Source organism: Lolium rigidum, chromosome 1, assembly GCF_022539505.1.
Source record: "Lolium rigidum isolate FL_2022 chromosome 1, APGP_CSIRO_Lrig_0.1, whole genome shotgun sequence".
NCBI classification, from domain to species: Eukaryota; Viridiplantae; Streptophyta; class Magnoliopsida; order Poales; family Poaceae; genus Lolium; species Lolium rigidum.
The window spans coordinates 362979261-362995610 of record NC_061508.1 but is presented as its reverse complement, the minus strand read 5'-3'; the positions used below and the strand labels follow the sequence as shown (position 1 = coordinate 362995610).

Below are 16350 nucleotides of genomic sequence, written 5' to 3'. Positions count from 1 at the left end.
TTATGTATAAGATATCCTATAAGTTGCAAGCCTCATGCATAGAATACCAATAGTGCTCGCACCTTGTCCTAATTAGCTTGGATTAACACGGATTATCATTGCATAACATATGTTTCAACCAAGTGTCACAAAGGGGTACCTCTATGCCGCTCGTACGAGAGGTCTAAGGAGAAAGTTTGCATTGGATTTCTCGCTTTTGATTATTCTCAACTTAGACATCCATACCGGGACAACATAGACAACGAGATAATGGACTCCTCTTTTAATGCTTAAGCATTTTAACAACGAGTAATATTCTCATAAGAGATTGAGGATTTGTGTCCAAAGCTGAAACTTCCACCATGATTAATGGCTTTAGTTAGCGGCCCAATGTTCTTCTCTAACAATATGCATACTCAAACCATTTGATCATGAAAATCGCCCTTACTTCGGACAAGACGAACATGCATAGCAACTCACATGATATTCAACAAAGGTGTAAAAGTTGATGGCGTCCCCGAAACATGGTTACCGCTCAACAAGCAACTTATAAGAAATAAGATACATAGCAACATATTCAATACCACAATAGTTTTTAAGGCTATTTTCCCATGAGCTATGTATTGCAAAGACAAGGAATGAAATTTTAAAGGTAGCACTCAAGTAATTTACTTTGGAATGGCAGAGAAATACCATGTAGTAGGTAGGTATGGTGGACACAAATGGCATAGTTTTTGGCTCAAGGATTTGGATGCACGAGAAGAATTCCTCTCAATACAAGGCTAAGCTAGCAAGGTTGTTTGAAGCAAACTCAAGTATAAAACGGTGCAGCAAGACTCACATATGAACATATTGTAAGCATTATAAGACTTTACATCGTCTTCCTTGTTGTTCAAACACATTAACCAGAAAATATCTAGACTCTAGAGACCAATCATGCAAACCAAATTTTAACAAGCTCTATGTAGTTCTTCATTAATAGGTACAAAGTACATGATGCAAGAGCTTAAACATGATCTATATGAGCACAACAATTGCCAAGTATCAAATTATTCAAGACATTATACCAATTACCACATGAAGCATTTTCTGTTTCCAACCAAATAGAAATTAACGAAGCAGTTTCAACTTCGCCATGAACATTAAGAGTAAAGCTAAGAACACATGTGTTCATACGCAACAGCGGAGCGTGTCTCTCTCCCACACAAGCATGAATTTATTCAAACAAAACAAAAACAAACAGACGCTCCAAGTAAAGAACATATGATGTGACCAGAATAAAAATATAGTTTCAAGAGAAGAAACTCGATAAATTGTTGATGAAGAAGGGGATGCCTTGGGCATCCCCAAGCTTAGACGCTTGAGTCTTCTTGAAATATGGAGGGATGAACCACGGGGGCATCCCCAAGCTTAGACTTTTCACTCTTCTTGATCATAGTATATCATCCTCCTCTCTTGACCCTTGAAAACTTCCTCCACACCAAACTTAAAACAAACTCATTAGAGGGTTAGTGCATAATCAAAAATTCACATGTTCAGAGGTGACACAATAATTCTTAACACTTCGGACATTGCACAAAGCTACTTGGAAGTTAATGGAACAAAGAAATCCATTCAACACGAGCAAAAGAGGCAATGCGAAATAAAAGGCGAGAATCGTCAAAACGAGACGATCCGTAAAGACGATTTTTTAGAGGCACTGGACTTGCTCAGATGAAAATGCTCAAATTGAATGAAAGTTGCGTACATATCCGAGGATCACGCACGTAAATTGGCAGATTTTCTGAATTACCTACAGAGAACCCTGCCCAAATTCGTGACAGACAGAAATCTGTTTCTGCGCAATAATCCAAATCTAGTATCAACATTACTATCAAAGACTTTACTTGGCACAACAATGCAATAAAATAAGATAAGGAGAGGTTGATACAGTAGTAACAAGTTCCAAGACTCAACAAAACAGTAGCAAAATAAAGACATGGGTTATCTCCCAAGAAGTGCTTTCTTTATAGCCATTAAGATGGGCTCAGCAAATTTTAATGATGCTCACATAAGGATGAGAGTTGAAGCAAAAGAGAGCATCAAAAAGCAAGTATGAAACAAATTTAAGTCTCACCCACTTCCTATGAAAAGGGATCTTGTACACATATAAATTCATGAAGAACAAAGTGACAAGCATAAGAAGGCAATACAAGCACAACTTTAAAATTCTCAACATAAAGAGGGGAAACTTAATATTATTAAGATGCATATAACAATGTTTCCCTCTCTCATAATAACTTTCAGTAGCATCATTGATGAAATCCACAATATATCCATCACTTAAAACATTCTTATCATGGTTCATATGCATAAAAGTATCATTATTTTTGGCATAAGAAAAACTATTCTCATTAATAGTAATTGGAGCAGGATCATTATCAAGAATTTGAACATGGTAAACAAGTTGCATACTAAGGGAATTGTTTTTGGCAATCCAATCATAAATATGAAAAGTTTCATAAGGATAGTTATAACCTATATCATAGCCTTCTTTATAATAATCATCAAAGATTGGAGGCACAGTGTCATCATAAGAAATAGAATAGTTATCTTTCACAGTATGTTCATCTGTGACCATACCGTCATTGTTACTAGAAGGAGATGTATCAAACATATAATGATCAGTAGCAAAAGGATTTTCAAACACCTCATCCCCAAGCTTAGAGGTTTCTATATCATTATGGGAGGAAGCATGGATAGTACCGATACTATGGCAATTATTAACATTATCATTTTCAGAATTAGTTTCCCAGAGATTTGCAATATCAAAAGTAGTGTGCTCTTTCAAATCATGATCACTAATGTAGGTAAAGGGCATAGGAAGATCATTGTATTCAGATTCATTATCATAATAATCATCAGGAGCAACATACTTACGGTTACCTATCGTTATCTCATACACGCGGGGATATGTTGTTACCTCTTTCTTTTTATTCCCCTTCTTCTTCTTCTTCTTCTTCTTCGTTCCCTTCTTCTTCTTCTCATTTTCCTCGTTCCTTTCTTTAGGGGGGAGAGGCTTGATGAGAGGCTTCTCCTCATAACCTGTTTTATTTCCAGAAACAATAGAAGAAACTTGGGAGGATTCCTCCTTTTCATTAATAAGTTCAAAGCACACAGCGGTCCTATCATATTTTGGCAAAGTGTCATCTTCTTAAATATTTTGTATGTATGTATTTGTATGGCAATTATCAATGCAATAAGAAAGACACCCATGCAGGACATCATCAATATCTGGATCGTTAATATCTAACAAAGAAATTTTCCTTGATAACTCTTCACACCACAAAAATAAAGTAAGTTCATGATACGTCCAATTTGCATCACTATTTTATATCATAATTTGTTGTTATTCATTGATATATTTCATATTGGGACACAATACTTATGTTATTTCATCTATTTTTGCATGTTTCATCATTATTGGAGGATCAAGCACCGGAGCCGAGGATTACTGCTGGAAAAAGCACCGTCGAACGCAATATTTCGGAAGATCAACTGTGGAAGGAAATTATACCAAAAATCCTATTTTTCAAGATGACGAAGGAAGCCAGAAGGAGGAGCCAGGAGGACCCAGGGTGGGCCCACACCCTAGGGCGGCGCGGCCCATGCCCTGGCCGCGCCGCCATGTAGTGTGGGGGGCCCACAGCCCCTTTCGCCTCCTTTTCTTCGCGAAATCCTTCGTCCCGAAAACCTAAGCCACGAGAGGGTACCTCGCGAAGAGTTACGGCCGCCTCGCGGGGCGGAGAACACCAGAGAGAAAAGAGCTCTCCGGCGGGCGGGAATCCGCCGGGAAATTCCCTCCGGGAGGGGGAAATCGACGCCATCGTCACCATCATCGAGCTGGACATCATCTCCATCACCATCATCATCATCTCCACCATCATCACCGCCGTCTCCACCGCTGGACACCGTCACCGCCGTAGCAATTTGGGTTTGATCTTGATTGTTTGATAGGGGAAACTCTCCCGGTATCGATCTCTACTTGTTGTTGATGCTATTGAGTGAAACCATTGAACCAAGTTTATGTTCAGATTGTTATTCATCATCATATCACCTCTGATCATGTTCCATATGATGTCTCGTGAGTAGTTCGTTTAGTTCTTGAGAACATGGGTGAAGTCTAAATGTTAGTAGTGAACTATGGTTGAGTAATATTCAATGGTATGATATTTAAGTTGTGGTGTTATTCTTCTAGTGGTGTCATGTGAACGTCGACTACATGACACTTCACCATTTATGGGCCTAGGGGAATGCATCTTGTATTCGTTTGCTAATTGCGGGGTTGCCGGAGTGACGAAACCTAAAACCCCGTTGGTATATCGATGCGAGGAGGGATCGCAGGATCTCGAGTTTAAGGTCTGTGGTTAGATTTATTCTTAATTACTTTCTTGTAGTTGCGGATGCTTGCAAGGGGTATAATCACAAGTATGTATTAGTCCTAGGAAGGGCGGTACATTAGCATAGGTTCACCCACACAACACTTATCATAACAATGAAGATTATTTAGCCGTATGTAGCGAAAGCACTAGACTAAAATCCCGTGTGTCCTCGAGAACGTTTGGTCATTATAAGTAAACAAACCGGCTTGTCCTTTGTGCTAAAAAGGATTGGGCCACTCGCTGCAATTGTTACTCTCGCACTTTACTTACTCGTACTTTATTCAACTATTACATCTAAACCCCCTGAATACTTGTCTGTGAGCATTTACAGTGAATCCTTAATCGAAACTGCTTGTCAACACCTTCTGCTCGTCGTTGGGATCGACATTCTTACTTATCGAAAATACTACGATACACCCCCTATACTTGTGGGTCATCAGTTCATCATGCTGATTAGGAGTAATTTCATCATCACAATACAAATTTGCAACACTCATGGGGTTCGAATTGTCAATGGAGGAGCATTGAAAATTAAAATGACCCGCTTTATGGCAAAGTTCACAAATAAAAGGATAGAGGGCACAAACTTTTTTACCAAGATCATCTAGAGCCCTAGACCACTTTCTAGTTTTTTCATTCCCATGATGGATACAATATTCATCTTCGATTTGATTAATTTCACAAGGTCTATGCATTCCACAAAAATTAACATGCTTATAAGAAATAGTATTTTCAGAAGTTTGGGCATGCTCATTGCAATCATTAATAACTATTTCATCCTTCATGCAAGCGTCTTTAAAAGGTTCATGATACTTATCAAAATTCTTCCTAGGCAATTCAAAATGAGAGGCAAAAGCTTTATAAAGATTTGCAACAACTTGAGAGTCAAGACCATAAGTATCACTCATATTTCGAATTTTATCAGTATCCATAAAAGTTTCAATGCATTCATAATCATAATTTATACCTGACTCTTTACCTTTGTCGTTCTCTGAATCTTCAGCGTTCTCCTGAATCCGATTAAGAAGGTCCCATTTAAACTCTTCTTTATTGCGCGTGAATGATCCAGAACAAGCAGTATCTAGCAAGGTTTTATCTTGAAAAGAAAGTCTTGCATAGAAATTATCGATGATGATATTACCAGGAAGCTCATGATTGGGGCATTTGAGCATTAAAGACTTTAATCTCTCCCATGCTTGAGCAATACTCTCTCCATCATGAGGCCAGAAATTATATATGCGATTTCGGTCTTCGTGAATTTCACTTGGAGGATAGAATTTAGAGTAAAATAGAGGCACAATATCCTTCCAATCAAGAGAATGCCCATCCTTCAGCAGTTTGTACCAATGCGCCGCTTTACCAGACAACGACATAGAGAATAATTTCTTCTTCACTTCATCCATAGAGATACCTGCACACTTGAATAGCCCACATAATTCATGCAAAAATAGTAAATGATCTCCAGGATGGACAGCTCCATCCCCTTCATAGCGGTTATCCATAACACGTTCAATAATTTTCATAGGTATTTTATATGGAATACTTTCAGTAGGTGGATTTAAAATGTCACAAGCATCATTAGAGTTATCGCATGTGGGAGATAAAGTATTATCAGAGCAAATTTTCTCCCCTAAAGATGGGAAGCTAAAAATATCACAAAAACTAGCTTCCCCAAGCTTAGACTTCTCCATAGCATTAGCAGTAATTGCATTCATACTAATAACATCGCTACTAGCATGCAAATAAGGTTCCATAGGTTTTTTAATTCTCGCATCAAACAATTCTAAATCAGGAAAAAGATTAAAAAGCTCACCAAATTTTTTGTTGTTTTCCATTATGCCTAACTAGTGAAAATAAAAACAAGAAACAAAAAGATGCAATTGCAGGATCTAAAGGAAATAGCTTCGAGCACTCACACACCGGCAACGGTGCTAGGAAATAGCTTAGTAGTCGGAGGATGTGAATACCTTTTACCTTACCTCCCCGGCAACGGCGCCAGAAAAGTGCTTGATGTCTACGGGTGCTTCTATTCTTGTAGACGAGTGTTGGGCCTCCAAGAGCAGAGGTTTGTAGAACATCGGCAAGTTTCCCTTAAGTGGATCACCCAAGGTTTATCAAACTCGGGGAGGAAGAGGTCAAAGATATCCCTCTCAAGCAACCCCGCAATCACGATACAAGAAGTCTCTTGTGTCCCCAACACACCTAATACACTTGTCAGATGTATAGGTGCACTAGTTCGGCGAAGAGATAGTGAAATACAAGTAGTATGGATGTATATGAGTGGTAATAGTAATCTGAATAAAATATAGCAGCGAGTAAACATGCAACAGAACAGTAAATAAACGGAGTCTCAGTGCTTGGAAACAAGGCCTAGGGATCATACTTTCACTAGTGGACACTCTCAACATTGATCACATAATAAAACCACTCTACACTCTCTTGTTGGATGATGAACACCACTAATTGTGTAGGGCTACAAGAGCACCTCAATGCCGGAGTTAACAAACTCCACAACATTCGATGTTCATATTTAAATAACCTTAGAGTGCATGATAGATCATTGCAATTATACCAAGTACTAACATAGCATGCACACTGTCACCATCACACTATGAAAGGAGAATAAATCACATCAATACTATCATAGTAATAATTAACTCCATAACCTACAAGAGATTATGATCATAACCTACGCCAAGAACTTCACGATGCACACACCTGTCACCATTACACCATGAAGGAGGAATAGAGTACTTTAATAACATCACCGAGAGTAACACAACTAGATCACAAAGAGAGAGATGAACCACATAGCTACAGGTAGAGCCCTCAGCCTCGGGGAGAATTACTCCCTCCTCATCATGGAGACAGCGATGGCGGTGAAGATGGCGGTGGAGATGGCTTCCGGGGGCACTTCCCCGTCCCGGCAGGGTGCCGGAACAGAGACTTCTGTCCCCCGAATTGGAGTTTCGCGATGGTGGCGGCGTCCCTGGAGTCTTTCTGGAGTTTCGTCAATCGGTATCGTGTTTTTAGGTCGAAAGGGCTTACATAGGCGAAGAGGCGGCGCAGGAGGGGCACCAGGGCGCCCTCCCCATAGGCCGGCGCGGCCAGGGGCCTGCCCGCGCGGCCCTATTATCTGGGGGCCCCAGGCCTCCCCTCCGGCTCTCCTTCGGTGTCCTAGTCCGTCTCGGTGAATTATGATGTTTGGTCTTCGTTTCGTCGAATTCCGAGAATATTGCCCGAACAGCCTTTCTGGAACCAAAAACAGCAGAAAACAGGAACTGGCACTGTGGCATCTTGTTAATAGGTTAGTTCTGGAAAATGCATATATATGACATAAAGTGTGAACAAAACATGTAGGTAATGTCATAAAACTAGCATGGAACATAAGAAATTATAGATAAGTTTGAGACGTATCAGTCATATGTATATTGCAATCCAAAAACTCCTCCTAAAAAACCCTGTGGGAAAAATTGAGGAGAAATATTATAACGATATGCCACCGAAAACTCCTTTAAAACCCAGTGGGAAAATTAAGGAGAAACCATGTGTCATACGTCCGCACTTGTATTTATATTGTCTCGTTAAAAACCTTATATGAGAAACCTTAGGGAAGACTCATAAAGGGAAAAGGAGTACAATATCAGTGATCGGAAGATCATCAACGAGTAATAACTAGGAATTTACTCCCCCTCAACATTGCAAACCTAAAGGTTGTCTCATACCAATTCCACAAACTTAATTATGGAATACAACTGTTGGTAGAGATATTGTGAATATCACAATATTTTGCTTGCAAATTACCCTCTTACATTTCTGTAATTTATGAGGATAAATATAACTCATAAGCAATACAAGTGACATTATCTTGGTAGATAATGATAGGTGATTCGAATGAATCTCCACATGAACTCACATGTGGCCAATCATTCTGCGAATTCATACACATCTTGTGATGCTTCATATGATTTCTGCAGAATGATCACCGGAAGGACCCATTTAGAGTCTATTCTGAAGACTTCCTTCTGAATACTCTTCCGATAAATCCAGTCTTTGATATGGCACTGTTGGGATCAGATAATTAGCCACTATCAAATATCACACATTGGTCCCATCTTGATTTTCATACTAGAATTAATCAAGAGTTTTGTGCCTTGGATATATCTTAGAATAGTCCATACACCAATCTTATACCTTTCGGGGGATTGCACTCTCAATAAATTGCCAACAAACATAATGTCAGGCCTGACGTATTTTGCAAGATATCTCAGTGCTCCGATGGTAGATATGGAACTTCAGCTCCATCTATCACTTCACCATCTTCCCACCTTTCCAAGTATTGTTATCCCATATTAGGTATAAGATGACCATATGTGTCTCTGATATTATATATCCGTATTGAACTTATTCAACATTTTGGGATATATGAAGACTGATATACATTTATTCCTGGGGGAACAAGCTCAAGTTAAAACTTAAGCACGATTTGGTTTGACCCAAATCTCCGTCTTAAAATGATTGTGTGTATCTCAAATGTCTCGCATAAAGACATTGATGATAAGATCATCAACACCACTTAGGTGACGTAAAATCCAATTAAGGATTTATCCATGAGTACACATCAACAATCATTGATATTAGAGTTATCCTCATCATGGAATAACTCACACGATCGGTTGTACCACAAAATTATCTCCGACTACTTCAAGTCATAGAATGACTCCGAAGTTTCCCACACACATGTTGCGATTTTCCTTTGGATTCAGAATATTAAGTCCTTCAATGACTTCAATCTATAAATCCAAATTGAGTGACCTGTGGGAGTATGCAGGCACTAATACATACATCAACCACATGGATTTGTACTGCCAATGACATTTAGTATCGAAACATGATTCCACTCATACCAAGAAGGTATATCACATCATGACTGATGTCGGGCTTCTGCGAAAAAACCCTTGTGCTACAAAAGCCTCGCTTTATCACCACCTCATTCTCTCTTCCCTATGGGAGATACTTATGAGGAGAAGGTTTTACTATCGTAAATACCTCTCTCTGATGAGCGAGCGCTATTCTTCCTCAATTGCTTCCTTTCATTTGAACCAATATAAGTGCAACACCACTCTCCATGGATTTTGGTTCAGGGCCCAAAAGGATTTTAGCAATTGCCAGGAAGATTTATATGTCGACATATGTAGAATTTCTCATATGCGATTCTCATGAATCAGTATCATCAGTGGAATTTTGATTGTGGCTCTCAACTCGTTGTGACTTCCCATAACAACAGAGTCAAGGTGTTTCGATGTCCCAGCACACAAAAATGTGTGCACACTGTGCTGGGTCCTGGATGATACACATCCTACTGGTGTCATCCAACCATAGGTTGAACCACATTTGGTGATTGGGAGACCATCTCTTTTGTTCCAACAAAAACAAAGAGAACTTAGTCTCATATGATCAGAATTCTCCCCCTCTTGCTCTCATATGGGGAGACAAGTGGTTTATTAGGTACCTCCACTCAATCTGATACATGACCAAAATGACACCTTTGTCACTAGTAAATATATTGGCAGATCATTTGCAATAAAATGCAAATTTCTCATAACCTGAACCTCTAGTTCAGTTTCTTAAGTACGTGGATCAAATGTCAACGCCATTTCTTAGCCATTTCCTAGCATTCTTTGTGGTACACATCTCCCCCTAATGCCAGAAAATGTCCTTATTGCAAAAGCAATCAGCGTACATGCCCCTAACTCCCTTTTCAGGGTTAAGGTATGTGACGGATTAACAATCATACCACAGTTATTACTCACATAGATCCCAAATATATGTGAGGGCCCATGACATACGCCGGGGTGGTGATATCGGATGCAACCGATTACCGCAGATGGGAAATCCTATTTCCACGTACAAACTGCAAGGGAACGCAGTATTAAACATGCGGCGTGTGATTCCGCATGTTACCACCAACTAAATGTTGTCAAATCACAATTCTGTAAAATTGACCGTGCAACTTTGACTCTCTTTCGGAAGAGATCCAGCCAAACCATTGTGGGTATGTACAAAATATACTGAATATGACCATTGTATGTTCGTGGATCAAATTCAACGAAAATTCCATTCCAATGGCATTATCCCACGTTAGGATACTAGCTTTGCTCTAAATTCGTCAATTTGAGCACTTAATTCAGTATTCACATGGTTTTTTGTGAATGATACACACATAAGACCATCTTCAAGATGCATCTGTGCAACCACGAAGCACCAACATAACCCACACAATGGTTGAGTAATCCACATACATTCTTGAATGCTTTCAAGAGTAATGTGTGGCTTGATACGTCTCCGACGTATCGATAATTTCTTATGTTCCATGCCACATTATTGATGTTATCTACATGTTTTATGCACATTTTATGTCATATTCGTGCATTTTCTGGAACTAACCTATTAACAAGATGCCGAAGTGCCAGTTCCTGTTTTCTGCTGTTTTTGGTTTCAGAAATCCTAGTAACGAAATATTCTCGGAATCGGACGAAATCAACGCCCAGGTTCCTATTTTGCCCGGAAGCATCCAGAACACCCGAGAGCCGCCAGAGAGGGGGCACAGGCCCACCAAACCCTAGGCCGGCGCGGCCAGGGGGGCCCGCGCCACCCTAAGGTGTGGGCACCCCTTCGACCCTCCTGCGCCGCCTCTTCGCCTATATAAAGCCCCTGGATCGAAAACCCTGATACGTTCGACGAAACCCACAGAAACCTTCCAGAGCCGCCGCCGTCGCGAGGCCAAGATCTGGGGGACAGGAGTCTCTGTTCCGGCACGCCGCCGGAACGGGGAAGTGCCCCCGGAAGGCTCCTCCATCGACACCGCTGCCATCTCCACCGCCATCTTCATCACCACTGCTGCTCCCATGAGGAGGGAGTAGTTCTCCATCGAGGCTCGGGGCTGTACCGGTAGCTATGTGGTTCATCTCTCTCCTATGTACTTCAATACAATAATCTCATGAGCTGCCCTACATGATTGAGATTCATATGATGATGCTTGTAATCTAGATGTCATTATGCTAGTCAAGTGAGTTTTACTTATGTGATCTCCGGAGACTCCTTGTCCCACGTGTGTAAAGGTGACGAGTGTGTGCACCGTGTGGGTCTCTTAGGCTATATTTCACAGAATACTTATTCACTGTTATGAATGGCATAGTGAAGTGCTTATTTATATCTCTTTATGATTGCAATGTATTTGTATCACAATTTATCTATGTGCTACTCTAGTGATGTTATTAAAGTAGTTTTATTCCTCCTACACGGTGTAATGGTCACAGTGTGTGCATCCGTGTTAGTACTTGGTTTATGCTATGATCATGATCTCTTGTAGATTGCGAAGTTAACTATTGCTATGATAGTATTGATGTGATCTATTCCTCCTTTCTTAGCATGAAGGTGACAGTGTGCATGCTACGTTAGTACTTGGTTTAGTCGTATTGATCTATCTTACACTCTAAGGTTACTTAAATATGAACATTGAATTGTGGAGCTTGTTAACTCCGGCATTGAGGGTTCGTGTAATCCTACGCAATGTGTTCATCATCCAACAAGAGTGTAGAGTATGCATTTATCTATTCTGTTATGTGATCAATGTTGAGAGTGTCCACTAGTGAAAGTGTAATCCCTAGGCCTTGTTCCTAAATATCGCTATCGCTGCTTGTTTACTTGTTTTACTTGCGTTACTACTCGCTGCAATACTACCACCATCAACTACACGACGGCAAGCTATTTTCACGGCACCGTTGCTACTGCTCATACTTATTCATACCACCTGTATTTCACTATCTCTTCGCCGAACTAGTGCACCTATTTGGTGTGTTGGGGACACAAGAGACTTCTTGCTTTGTGGTTGCGGGGTTGCATGAGAGGGATATCTTTGACCTCTTCCTCCCCGAGTTCGATAAACCTTGGGTGATCCACTTAAGGGAAAACTTGCTGTCTGTTCTACAAACCTCTCGCTCTTGGAGGCCCAACACCGTCTACAGGAAAATGAGGGGGAAGTAGACATCAAGCTATTTTCACGGCGCCGTTGCCGGGGAGGAAAGGTAAAAGGTACTCACACTCCGGACCTCGGCTACCAAGCTATTTTCCGCCGTTGTAAGTACTCAAAGCTATTTCCTTTAGATCCTCGCAATTGCATCTTTTTGTTTCTTGTTTACACTAGTTTGGCATAATGGACAAAAATGAGCTTCTTATGCTATTTCCTGATTTAAAACATGGATTGTTTGATGCGAAAATTAAAAAACCTATGGAATCTTATTTGCATGCTTTGGTAGTAATATTAGTATGAACGCTTTGAACACCATTGTTGATAATGATATAGAAAGTTCTAAGCTTGGGGAAGCTGGTTTTCATGATCTTTTTAGTCCCCCAAGCATTGAGGAGAAAATTTTCTTTGATGATACTTTACCTCCTATTTATGATGATTATAATGATAGTGGTCTTTTGGTTCCACCTACTATGGAGAGTGAATTTGATTATGATTACGATATGCCTCCTATATTTGATGATAGCTACTTTGTTGAATTTGCTCCCACTACAACTAATAAAATTGATTATGCTTATGTGGAGAGTAATAATTTTATGCATGAGACTCATGATAAGAATGCTTTATGTGATAGTTATATTGTTGAGTTTGCTCATGTTGCTACTGAAAGTTATTATGAGAGAGGAAAATATGGTTGTAGAAATTTTCATGTTACTAAAATACCTCTCTATGTGCTGAAATTTTTGAAGCTACACTTGTTTTATCTTCCTATGCTTGTTACTTTGCTCTTCATGAACTTGTTTATTTACAAGATTCCTTTGCATAGGAAGCATGTTAGACTTAAATGTGTTTTGTATTTGCCTCTTGATGCTCTCTTTTGCTTCAAATACTATTTCTTGCGAGTGCATCATTAAAGCTGCTTGAGCCCATCTTAATGGCTATAAAGAAAAGAACTTCTTGGGAGATAACCCATGTGTTATTTTGCTACAGTACTTTGTTTTATATTTGTGTCTTGGAAGTTTTTTACTACTGTAGCAACCTCTCCTTATCTTAGTTTAGTGTTTTGTTGTGCCAAGTGAAGCCTCTAATCGAAGGTTGATACTAGATTTGGATTTCTGCGCAGAAACAGATTTCTATCTGTCACGAATCTGGGCTGTTTTCTCTGTAGAAAAATCATAAAAAATATGCCAATTTACGTGCGTGTTCCTCAGATATTTACGCAACTTGCATTAGTTTTGAGTTTTCTGATCTGAGCAACGGAAGTATTTATTAAAAATTCGTCTTTACGGACTGTTCTGTTTTGACAGATTCTGCCTTTTATTTCGCATTGCTTCTTTCGCTTGTGTTGGGTGGATTTCTTTGTTCCATTACCTTCCAGTAGCTTTGAGCAATGTCCGGAAGTGTTAAGAATGATTGTGTCACCTCTGAACATGTGAGTTTTTGATTATGTACTAACCCCTCTAATGAAGTTTATGAGAAGTTTGGTGTGAAGGAAGTTTTCAAGGGTCAAGAGAGGAGGATGATATACTATGATCAAGAAGAGTGAAAGCTCTAAGCTTGGGGATGCCCCGGTGGTTCACCCCTGCATATATCAAGAAGACTCAAGCGTCTAAGCTTGTGGATGCCCAAGGCATCCCCTTCTTCATCGACAAATTATCATGTTCCTTCTCTTGAAACTATATTTTTATTCGGTCACATCTTATGTGCTTTACTTGGAGCGTCTCGTATGCTTTTATTTTTGTTTGTGTTTGAATAAATTGGATTACATCATGCTTGTGTGGGAGAGAGACACGCTCCGTTGTTGCATATGAACACATGTGTTCTTAGCTTTTAGTATTCATGGCGAAGTTTCTTCTTCGTTAAATTGTTATATGGTTGGAATTGGAAAATGATACATGTAGTAATTGCTATTAATGTCTTGGGTAATGTGATACTTGGCAATTGTTGTGCTCATGTTTAAGCTCTTGCATCATATGCTTTGCACCCATTAATGAAGAAATACATAGAGCATGCTAAAATTTGGTTTGCATATTTGGTTTCTCTAAGGTCTAGATAATTTCTAGTATTGAGTTTGAACAACAAGGAAGACGGTGTAGAGTCTTATAATGTTTACAATATGTATTTTATGTGAGTTTTGCTGCACCGGTTCATCCTTGTGTTTGTTTCAAATAAGCCTTGCTAGCCTAAACCTTGTATCGAGAGGGAATACTTCTCATGCATCCAAAATACTTGAGCCAACCACTATGCCATTTGTGTCCACCATACCTACCTACTACATGGTATTTTCCGCCATTCCAAAGTAAATTGCTTGAGTGCTACCTTTAAAATTCCATCATTCACCTTTGCAATATATAGCTCATGGGACAAATAGCTTAAAAACTATTGTGGTATTGAATATGTAATTATGCACTTTATCTCTTATTAAGTTGCTTGTTGTGCGATAACCATGTTCACTCTGGGACGCCATCAACTACTCTTTGTTGAATTTCATGTGAGTTGCTATGCATGTTCGTCTTGTCCGAAGTAAGAGCGATCTACCACCTTATGGTTAGAGCATGCATATTGTTAGAGAAGAACATTGGGCCGCTAACTAAAGCCATGATCCATGGTGGAAGTTTCGAGTTTTGGACAATATCCTCAATCTCAAATGAGAAAATTAATTGTTGTTACATGCTTATGCATAAAAGAGGAGTCCATTATCTGTTGTCTATGTTGTCCCGGTATGGATGTCTAAGTTGAGAATAATCAATAGCAAGAAATCCGATGCGAGCTTTCTCCTTAGACCTTTGTACAGGCGGCATAGAGGTACCCCTTTGTGACACTTGGTTAAAACATGTGCATTGCGATGATCCCGGTAGTCCAAGCTAATTAGGACAAGGTGCGGGCACTATTAGTATACTATGCATGAGGCTTGCAACTTGTAAGATATAATTTACATGATACATATGCTTTATCACTACCGTTGACAAAATTGTTTCTTGTTTTCAAAATCAAAGCTCTAGCACAAATATAGCAATCGATGCTTTCCTCTTTGAAGGACCATTCTTTTACTTTTATTGTTGAGTCAGTTCACCTATTTCTCTCCATCTCAAGAAGCAAACACTTGTGTGAACTGTGCATTGATTCCTACATACTTGCATATTGCACTTGTTATATTACTCTATGTTGACAATATCCATGAGATATACATGTTACAAGTTGAAAGCAACCGCTGAAACTTAATCTTTCTTTGTGTTGCTTCAATACCTTTACTTTGAATTATTGCTTTATGAGTTAACTCTTATGCAAGACTTATTGATGCTTGTCTTGAAGTACTATTCATGAAAAGTCTTTGCTTTATGATTCACTTGTTTACTCATGTCATATACATTGTTTTGATCGCTGCATTCACTACATATGCTTTACAAATAGTATGATCAAGGTTATGATGGCATGTCACTCCAGAAATTATCTTTGTTATCGTTTTACCTGCTCGGGACGAGCAGAACTAAGCTTGGGGATGTTGATACGTCTCCGACGTATCGATAATTTCTTATGTTCCATGCCACATTATTGATGTTATCTACATGTTTTATGCACATTTTATGTCATATTCGTGCATTTTCTGGAACTAACCTATTAACAAGATGCCGAAGTGCCAGTTCCTGTTTTCTGCTGTTTTTGGTTTCAGAAATCCTAGTAACGAAATATTCTCGGAATCGGACGAAATCAAAACCCTAGGCCGGCGCGGCCAGGGGGGACCCGCGCCACCCTATGGTGTGGGCACCCCTTCGACCCTCCTGCGCCGCCTCTTCGCCTATATAAAGCCCCTGGATCGAAAACCCTGATACGTTCGACGAAACCCACAGAAACCTTCCAGAGCCGCCGCCATCGCGAGGCCAAGATCTCGGGGGACAGGAGTCTCTCGTTCCGGCACGCCGC

At 39.8% G+C, this 16350-nt stretch overlaps 1 non-coding gene across 1 annotated transcript; it reads left to right on the top strand.

The window, feature by feature from the left end:
- The first annotated feature begins 5545 nt into the window (after window positions 1–5545).
- Window positions 5546–5651, top strand: LOC124685497. The gene has a single exon (XR_006997483.1). It is a non-coding gene; the product is annotated as a small nucleolar RNA R71 (small nucleolar RNA).
- Window positions 5652–16350: the final 10699 nt, after the last annotated feature.